This window comes from Lactuca sativa, chromosome 9, assembly GCF_002870075.4.
Source record: "Lactuca sativa cultivar Salinas chromosome 9, Lsat_Salinas_v11, whole genome shotgun sequence".
NCBI classification, from domain to species: Eukaryota; Viridiplantae; Streptophyta; class Magnoliopsida; order Asterales; family Asteraceae; genus Lactuca; species Lactuca sativa.
The window spans coordinates 163,010,903-163,021,109 of NC_056631.2; positions in this window are offsets into that span (position 1 = coordinate 163,010,903).

A 10,207-nucleotide genomic window follows, 5' to 3' on the forward strand; every position below is an offset into this window, starting at 1 on the left:
CTGATACTTTTATCATATGGTTTCGTCACAGTATTTGATACGATGATTTTAGATACATGTTACATGGTTTTCTTTATGATTATGCATGATTTATGGTTTTAATAATGATTGAAAACGAAAATTTTGGACTGTATTTTTGGGATGTTTCATGTTGGTTATGTTGTGAATGGTCGGGAAAAGAATATGACATATTATCTCGCTTATGGAATATATCCCTCATGGTCTCCTTTTGTCAAGTCAATAACTTCCCCTCAACTTTGAAAACACAAGTTGTTTGCTGAACATCAAGAGGCCGCTAGAAAAGATGTTGAACGAGCATTTGGAGTTCTACAAGCTTGTTTTGCATTTCTTCAACACCCATGTCTTTTGTGGGACAAGGATATGGTGGGAAAACTTATGATTCTATGTATTATCATTCATAATATGATTATGGAGGATGAACGTTGTATATACCTTCATTATTATGATCCATCTGAATTTCTAAATGACAGGCCTACAAACCGGAAACAAAGAACCTATATTGAAGATGATGATCAAAATTTAGAATATTCCACTCAACGAATTGTAGACCTATCCAGTTATATGACCAATAGGCCATAACTTTGCAATAGAGAAGCTTATAACATTCTAAAAAACAATTTGATTGAGCATATATGACAAAAATTTGGCATTGATGGATAATTATGTAGTTTGCATCTTCCGTATATGTAATCTTGTATTTCATGTTTTGATTGTAACTTTATTTATCTATTTTATTAAGTTTTTTTTATAAATATAAATTATTTTTTTTAGCTTCACATTTAAAATAAAAAATTTATTAATAGAACTAATTTAAATATTTTTTTAATTTTTCTAATAAATATTAGTAGAATAAAAAAAATAATCTTAAATTTTATTATTTATATAATAAAAAAAGTGGTTTGAGTTGGTTTGCATTTAATGGGTGTAAAAAGTTGGGTTTAGTTGGGTTTAGTTGGGTTTGGTATGGGGAAGAGAGATAAACTATTTAATTAATGGATAGATGGGTTTGTTTTAGTTGTGAATGGGAGTAGTCTAAAATAACATGTGAAAAAAAATTAATTTAAAATAACCACAAAATGACATGTCACAAATTGAATGAGAATGTAATATGTGACAAAAAAAACATTTATTTATTAGAGTAGATTTTAGTACGTGGCCCAATATGTTTTTAAAACTTGTCCAAGTTTAAAAGTGACATAGTATCTAGTTTAGTTTGTAGCCCAATGAGTTTTAATATGTTTTTAAATACTATTATATATGAATCTTTAATTCAAAATTATATATTTTTATGAACCATATTTTATTCATAGTTTAATGATTTAATTTTGTTATTCCTAGCTTTTATTTGAATTTATAAATTGAATTCCTTACGTTATACAAAAATTTTCATGTATAAAAAAGACAAAAATGTAAGATTGGTCCTTGTGGTATTCAGAAAACTTTGGATAGGGTCCAAAAAGTTTCCAACTTACACGGAAGGTCCAAAATCGAGGTTTTTTTTGGGGGTTCGGTCCTTGGTACATTTGAAAAGTCGATTTTACCCTTTTCATTTCTTTTTTCTATTTTCTTTCTTTATTTTGGTATTTAAATAATTAAAAAAAATAAAATCTCTCTCTCCCAAGTTCTCTCTCTCTCTCTCTCTCTCTCTTTCTCTCTCTCTCTCTCTCTCTCTCTCTCTCTCTCTCTCTCTCTCTCTCTCTCTCTCTCAAGAACACACACAATTTGGACACTCAATCAATCTCTAGTGGTTGAACTTCATTTTCTCTTTCATATCTAAAAGTCTGGAAATAAATAACACCCAATATCCTCTCGTTTTCCTAACCCCATCTTCTTCCTCACCCGATCTCATAATCGAAGAACTAATAAAAGGGTTTGTAGCCAAGGAATTATCCCTCACCAATTGTCATTGGTTTCCTTCCTTTTTGGGTTGGTGACGGAATGGGACATGGTGGGAGATTTCCTTGTCGTTGGATTACCAGAAGATTGTAATGGAGGCGGAAGACGGTGGTTGTTTCTTAAGTTTTTCTTCCAAGAAACAGTTGTATCTTCGTCACTTTGATTATCCCCTCGCCATCGATGGTGCAATAAGGTTAAATTCTATATTTTCTGTTCATTCCCCTATCAAATCGGTAACAGATCAAAGGGGCTTTGGTAATTCTAGTGGCAGAGGAACAAAGGATTCTTGTGACCTAAGGACACAACACAGACATACACACATTATTTTCTTGATAGAGCTTCAGTTCCAGAAATGATAGATCTGCAACATCAAATTCAAAAAGAGTGAAGGATTGTGATCGATTAGAAAAGGAGGACCACACCTGTTATCCTGGAAATATAAAAATAGATGAGAGCCCGATCGAAACCCTAAATTTGAATCAAAACTGAGATCGGGGTGTGTTTGTATGAATGATGAAAGGATGAAGGGAAATAAATTTTGACTTAGGTACAGAGACGAAAATGGGTAGATCTTTCATGTTCTTTGTGGTTCTTGACTTTATGTTTGTGGTTGTTTAAGGTGTATTTTTTGTAAATTCTGAAATCGGGTATGTTTGTGGTTCTTGGTTTCATTTTCTTTGCTCAAGAACAACTTTTTTTAGTATAATTCATTCATCTTTTTTTTCCTATAAATCTTTTAGATTCATGTTTTGCATTCATCCTTAGAAAGGCCATAAACGAGAGAGAAAAGGGGATAGAGAGAGAGAGAGCCATATTTTTGAGATGTTTTTTTGTGGAGAGAGAGAGAGTGTGTGTATTTTAATTTATAATTTTTTTTAATTGTTGGAAATAAAAGAAAATGAAAAAAACAAAATTAAAAGCGCAAATCCGTCATTTGAAATATTTTCAAACAATTTTGGACCAAACATGCAATAGAATTCTTATTTTGGACCAGTGGTGCAACTCCAAAACTTTTTTGACCAAAGTTCCAATTTTTGACATACCACAGGGACCAAATTTATAGTTTTGTCTATAAAAAATTCCACCCATATTTTTTCATCTTTAATACGTTCTTTTTGGATCAAATGTTTTGCATCAAAAATATATTTATATATAAAGAATATCAAAAATATATTTATATATAAAGAATCAAAAAGAACTTACCATTTAGGACATAATTTTAATTAAATTATCAAACAATTTTATTAAAAGCATTGATGCATAAATTAATGAACCAAAAAATTATAAATTATATTTTCAGATCGAAAATTTTGAATCAAGTAAGAAACTTGCAAACAAAAATTACAGAATTGCCCTTAATTTCGTTCGTTGTGAAGGGGAAGAGGGAATGTAGTTGCATTATGAAGATTATCCGCTCCTTCTCCAACAAAATGTTTGCTTAAAGACTTTTCCAAAGTCTCGACTACCCTCATAAATTATAATTTCAGATCAAAATTTTTTGCATCAAAAATATAAATATAGTAAGAATCATAAAGAACTCACCATATAGAACACTATTTTATTTAAAACATCAAACAACTTTATTAATGAATATATAGTTCTTTTGTTAAAAATATATCAAACAAATTTAAAATCTATCAAACATTAGATCTCGCTTATTTTATTACAAATTTATGGCAATTACGTGCATCATGTTTTTCATTTGTCTTGTATTTTATGTGTTTACCACGTTTATGACATTTGCTTCCATCGTTCTTTGTTTTTCAGCAGCAATCTCCTTTTTTCCGTTCATTCTTTTCTTCTTTCTTCGACCACCCTTGTTATTGATTAATTTAGGAGGTAATATATTTATTTTCTCTTACTGTTCAACTCCCATCAAAGTCTTAATAACTTCTTTGTTGTTCATTGATTTTGCATTTTTGTTTCTTTATCAACATTTGTCACCTTCTCATTCATTTCATTTATGAACAAGATCAATTTGTCAAAATCATTCACCAGCCTATCGATGCAGAACTCCATTTCAAATTATGATTCCCGTATAACAGATTGTATTTCTTCTTTCTTTTTGCTTGTATGGACATTTGTTATATTATAAGTATGGGTGTATCGTGGTACCACATCTTTTGTCCATCTCGTTGTCAAATATGCTTTTGGATAACTTTCCACACCTTTCGTTCTTAAAACATAAAAATAGTGTTTGCATAAAATTCCCGTTAATTCAAAATTTGAAGCAAAGACAAAGAAGTTTATGATCCTATTTAAAAAGTTTAACCTGTAAAAAAATAGTAAATAGTCAACATAAGTTATTTTAATAAGAGTAATATAATTGTAATTTATAATATACCTTAAATTATCCATGTTGTTTTGGATGTTTGTATGTATCCTTTATAAAAAAATCTTTTCAATTCTTCTGATTCTTCTAATGTTATTGACATGCAACTAACCATTAATGCAAAAATCTTTGAATGAATATCAAAGAAAACATTTCTTATGAAGAATTCAGCTGCTTCAACTTCAAGTTTCAATCCAGTTTTAAAATCCGGTTTTGTGTATCTTGAGTCATGATCATTTTTTCTTTAAACGTATCTTTGTCCTTCTAATGCAGTATCAAAATGAGTTCAAAATTCTATCAAATGCAAATCTGAGTTACAGAGTAACCCGTAAAAATAATTTTCATCTTCAGATCTTGATGTAGTCTGCATGAATCCGAGGAATAACTTCTTTGAAATAAGCGGGAATCCAGAGATCTCTCGTACATCTCGTTAAACCAATTGTTTTCATTCAAGTGAAATTCATCAATTATGTTTTTCCATGTTGATTCAAAATCTTCTTTGAGTAATTTTCATTCCAAATGAGATCGCACAACTTTTTCAAAACATCTGTTTTTGCCATATGACTTCCCAACTGCATACATATATATAAAATTAAAAAACCATCTATATTAAATAAAAATCATTTTATAATATTGTACTAATCTTGTCTATAAAATTTTGAGATATGTGCCACATACACAATCTATGTCATGCACTCTTGAATACCGTCAATATTGCTTGTAAATTTATAGGATCTTGATCTATTACATTTACATTTGGCTCTTTGACAAATGCTTTTTTGAAAGCATGTAATAGTCATGAGTAAGATTCAATGCTTTCACTTGAAACTAACCCGACTCCAAAAGTTATGCGTCATTTATGATTATCTATACCAGTAAATGGTACAAAAATCATCCTGTATCTATAAAACAACGAAAGAAAATTTTTAGTAATGATGCAAATATCATCCTATATCTTAGTAATGATGCAACTCGTATTTTTATTGATTCAAAATTTTAGTAATAATGGAAATATATGCATTTAACATTTTAATATTATTAAATTATGTAACTCTTATTTTTCTTGATTCAAATATAATTATTATTGTTGATAGATTAAAATTCATAAAATTAATGGTTCTAAATACAATGATTCTAAAACATAATTTAACGATTCATATATTAATGATTTATATTTGCCCTAATTAAAGATAATCATTAAGTGATTCAATAAAAAAAGTTATTAATTTTCAAAATTTAAAAAATGATTCAAAATTATAAGTACGTTAAAGATTCACTTACTTTTTGAATTTTTTAATTAAAATTTTAGATTAAAAAAATACTATGATTCATATTAATTTTTTATAGAAATTAAAAAATATAAATTTTATTTTACTACTGATTCAAAAATTAATTATACAAAGTTACTCTAATTAAAAATAATGATTAACTATTCTAATAATTGTAATTACAATAATTCAAAAATAAAAGTAAATTATATAGTCAATTACTTGTTTGTTCTATAAAGTGCAGCAAAAGCAACATCTCCAAAGACATTATAGTTTTGTTTTGCTTCTTCATCCGCCCAAAACAATCCAATCGATTCTCGTTTACTTCCAATACTAAAGTCAAACGAAAAATCTTGCAAATAATTTTTTATTCATCAACTTGTTTTATCACAAAATTGCATCTCTTTCTCCAATAAACTAAATTCAATCCCTTTTGATATTTTTTGTATCTGTTCATGTAGCTCCAGTATTCTCAAAACCACCCCTAGACTCTTTCATGTATTTATATGCAGTACTTGGTCCCATGTTCACACTTGCCATATCATATATCATTTTCTTTTGTGAAAATGTGAGTCGTCTTTTAGAATTTAGAAAATTTTTATATTCTTCGTGTATAAATATATGTGTGTGTTCTTCTTTTAGCTTATATATCTGCCATAGTTTAGCTTTATTGACCTTCATTCTCACATATGCTTCACAATTTACTCTAATAAAAGGTCGTATGGATTTTTTTGTTGTTTGGATCTTTTAGAGTATCATATGTAGCTTTGTTTTTGGATATTTGCCTATTGCATACTATGTATCTTCTTTCGTAACCTTTTACTCCTTTTATTGCCTTTGTAGATGCTATTATTGTTTCAAAACCACTTTTCCAAGCATATTCTTTATAAAATGCAAAAACATCTTCAAATATTGGAAAATTTTGTCCCTTATAAGGTTTGATATCCACATCTGGAGTCCAATAAGTTTTTCCATCAATTATACTCATAATTGGATCACGTTTGGAAGATGATGAAAAATTGAAGATGCAACATTTCCTGATCAAGATCCAATATTTGTTGTCATAGAACCATTGTTTTCTATTCAAAAGACATTATATCGTAATATTTGATGTACCAAAAAAAACAACATTTTTAATAATAAAATTACCTTGATCATTACTTTCTGAATATTTTGTTTTCTTGTTTGCACTTTTTGCATCATCAATATGCATTGTAGATTCTATGTTTACCAAATGTTGATCTATAATTGATGTTTCTGTTATAAAATCAACAATTATAACATGATTTTGATCTAAATATTAACATTAAAATCGATATTAACATGTTTCTAATATATCACATTATTGATTTTTGATTAGTGTCTAGTATTAGTCAATTTCGATGTTAATCAACATATTATTGATAAAAAAAATTGAAAAAAATGTTTTTCATACAATAATTCTGATGATTTATTTTTTTTAATGAAAAAAAAAATCGATTTTTACCTTAATCCTAAAACAAAGACATATATGAACAAATTTTGTTATAACTCATGTTTTTTCAATCGTAATGTGTTTGAATAACAATGAATATAGATTTAAACTGAAGTTTTTAACATAATTAAAGTTAAACTGTCGATTTTGTAAATGATTTCATTAAAATCGTAATTCATTTATCGTGATTTGATACAGAGCATGGCAATCGACAATAAAGTATCCTTTTTGAGTTCGAATCTAACCTAATTTTGTGTTATTTGAATCAAAATTGTATATTTCTATCAATTCTATTGATAACCGAAGCAAATTTCAATTTGCTTAAATTTTCTTTTAAGTTTATTGATGATCGAAGCAAATATTACGTTTTTCAAATCATAAATTCATGATTAACAGGAAAGTATAAGTTTTTGATTCGAATCTAACATGATTTTCGTCTGAATTGAATCGGATATTGAAGATTTTAGTGGAAAGAATCTTGATTTCGTCGGTGTTCTTCATATTGTCCTGATGATCGGAGAAGACAATGACGAGCTGAAAGATACATGATGTTGTCGAAATATCAGGCCAATGTTTTTCTCATTTAAAATAGCCCATTTATTATGTTATTGCACCTAAATACCCTTAATGAGCTTGATTGGTCACGGTTAGTCCTCACCGTTTTCTGACTCCTCATCGGAACCGGACCCTATATATATATATATATATATATATATATATATATATATATATATATATATATATATATATATATAAAGAAATAACATTTAAAAAGAACGTAAATACAATATTTAATTAAATATTTTTTCGTATACAGTTGCAATTTTTCTACATGAATAATTATAATATGAAAAAAAATACTTAGGGTAAAGGCGTAAAAAATTATAAACTTAAGGGTAAAAGTATAAAAAAAATGTAAACTTAAGGGTTTTTTTCCGAAGTTAATATAATGGTAATCTAGAAAACCTGTTATCACCGGTAAAAAAATAAAACCGAACATTTTTTGGAAAATATGAGGGTAAAAACGGACATAAAATCCAACTTTAGGCAAAACCGATAAAAACCTGAAAACTTGAAGGTTTTTATGGCATTAAGCGTAAAGTAAATGCCCAACTTAACCACCCCTACCCTACATCTCTCTCTCTCTCTATCTTCTCTCTCTCTCTCTCTCTCAAATGTCCATTGTCTTCTTCCTCATATTGAAATGATAAAAATATAACCAGGGTCGGTTTTGAGGATTCAAAATGCCCAGGACGAGATGGATAAAAAAGGCCCTTAGGCCTTAACGTGTAACAAATTAACTTACACAAACTAATATTTTTATTAAAATGATGATAAAGTTTATAGAAATAAACAAAGCAGAATCATAGTATTTTAATGAGTAATTAGATATCCTAACAGCTACGACGATCCGTGAAGCTCTCCTAGCATTCTTGATTGCAAATTGGTTGATCAACTCTTCATAGTATATACTCTCTAAAATTTCGTTCTCGATAGATATCACTGCCAAACTGTTAAGTCTTTCTTGTGTCATTGTGGAGCGTAAGTAAGATTTCACAAACTTCAATTTAGAAAAACTCCTTTCTGCAGATGCAACCATTACTGGAATAGTCAATAATATTCTATATGCAATGCTTGCATTTGGGAAATCATCAAGTTCTTTCAAAAACTTCAAAACATCTATAGGGTTGCTAAATTCATTGGTTTCCAATGTCTCAAATAATTTCAACTCCGTATAAAGTTCATCGACATCAATATCCGATCTTTCTTCAAACTTGAGTGTTTTTTCAAGACGATACAATACGACTTAAGATCTTTATCTTCAATTCCCCTTGAATTATGTGGAAATAAAAAACCAAATACTTTGTCATACTCTTTGAATTGTTCAAATCTTGTCTCAAGAGAAGAAATAGCTTGATCAACAATGAATAAGAAATTGTTCATACTCTTTGAATTGTTCAAATTTTTTTTTTTTTTTTTTTTTTTTTTTTTTTTTTTTTTTTTTTTTTTTTTTTTACGTTTTTTACTACCAAATGGTTGTTTAGACTTCATCTCTACAATTTTACAAACAACAAGCATAATTTGATTCTTTAAACACTATGGTTTCTGAATTCCAAATTTCTAATAAACAATTATACAATAAACATAATCTCATAATTTAATTTATGTTTCTAATAATCTATTTCAAAATCATTGATTGATTTCATTCAACATTGTGAATCATTCATTCAGATTTCAATATGATAATATAACATAATGACAATACGACATAGTGATAAACAATTAAAAATTCATGAATAACATTCAAGAATCTGAAAATTAAGCATTTGTTTATCTAAACAATTACACAAGAATCTGAAAATTTGATAATACATTGAACTGATTCAAGTATGCAATTGAATTGAGAATTAAAATTTACAAACTCATAATCCTTAATTCCTTATTCCTAATTCCTCAATTTCTCATAATCTATTACATTAGCAGGAATTGGAATACAGGATAAATCATGAATGGATAATTGTCATTGATAAATTGATAACAGGAATAGGAATACAGGATAAATCATGATTCATGAATGGATAAATTCTAATATTCTAACTGTCTAAGACTCTAATACCCTCACATAGAAAGTAGAAACTAGAAAGTTAGAAACTGTTGTATGCCTTCAATGGACTGATGAGGATGATGAATGATAATTGTTAATTGTTGTCGATGTTACTGACCTAATGGTTGGCTGATGCACTGCCCTTCGTTTGATCGTTTCCTTTCCCTGCCCTGATTCCACGATTGTCGATTTCTACAATCGACTTTTTTCTAAGGAAAACGAGCAAGATGATTTCCGAATGATAATTGTTGATTGCTGTCGATGTCAATGAATCGAGCGATCGCTGCTTCTGTTCGCTTTATGTTTGACGTGGATTTCCGAATTTGAAATTCCAATGGTGTTGGATAGCTTGGGGCTGACGGATTACACTATAAATTATTTTTTTGGGCCCTTCAAATTTTGGGCGCTGTTCAATTGCCCATTTGGCACCGGGCGTGAATATAACCCACCATTAAAATGCATAAAATTACCCCAGTCGTGTATACCTATTTTTTCACCATATATCTCTTTCTCCTCTTTCGATCTCAGTTAAAAAAAAAAAAAAAAAAAAAAAAAAAAAAAAAAAAAAAACAACTATTACTGCAAAATTTAAGTATTTGTTCTACAATCAT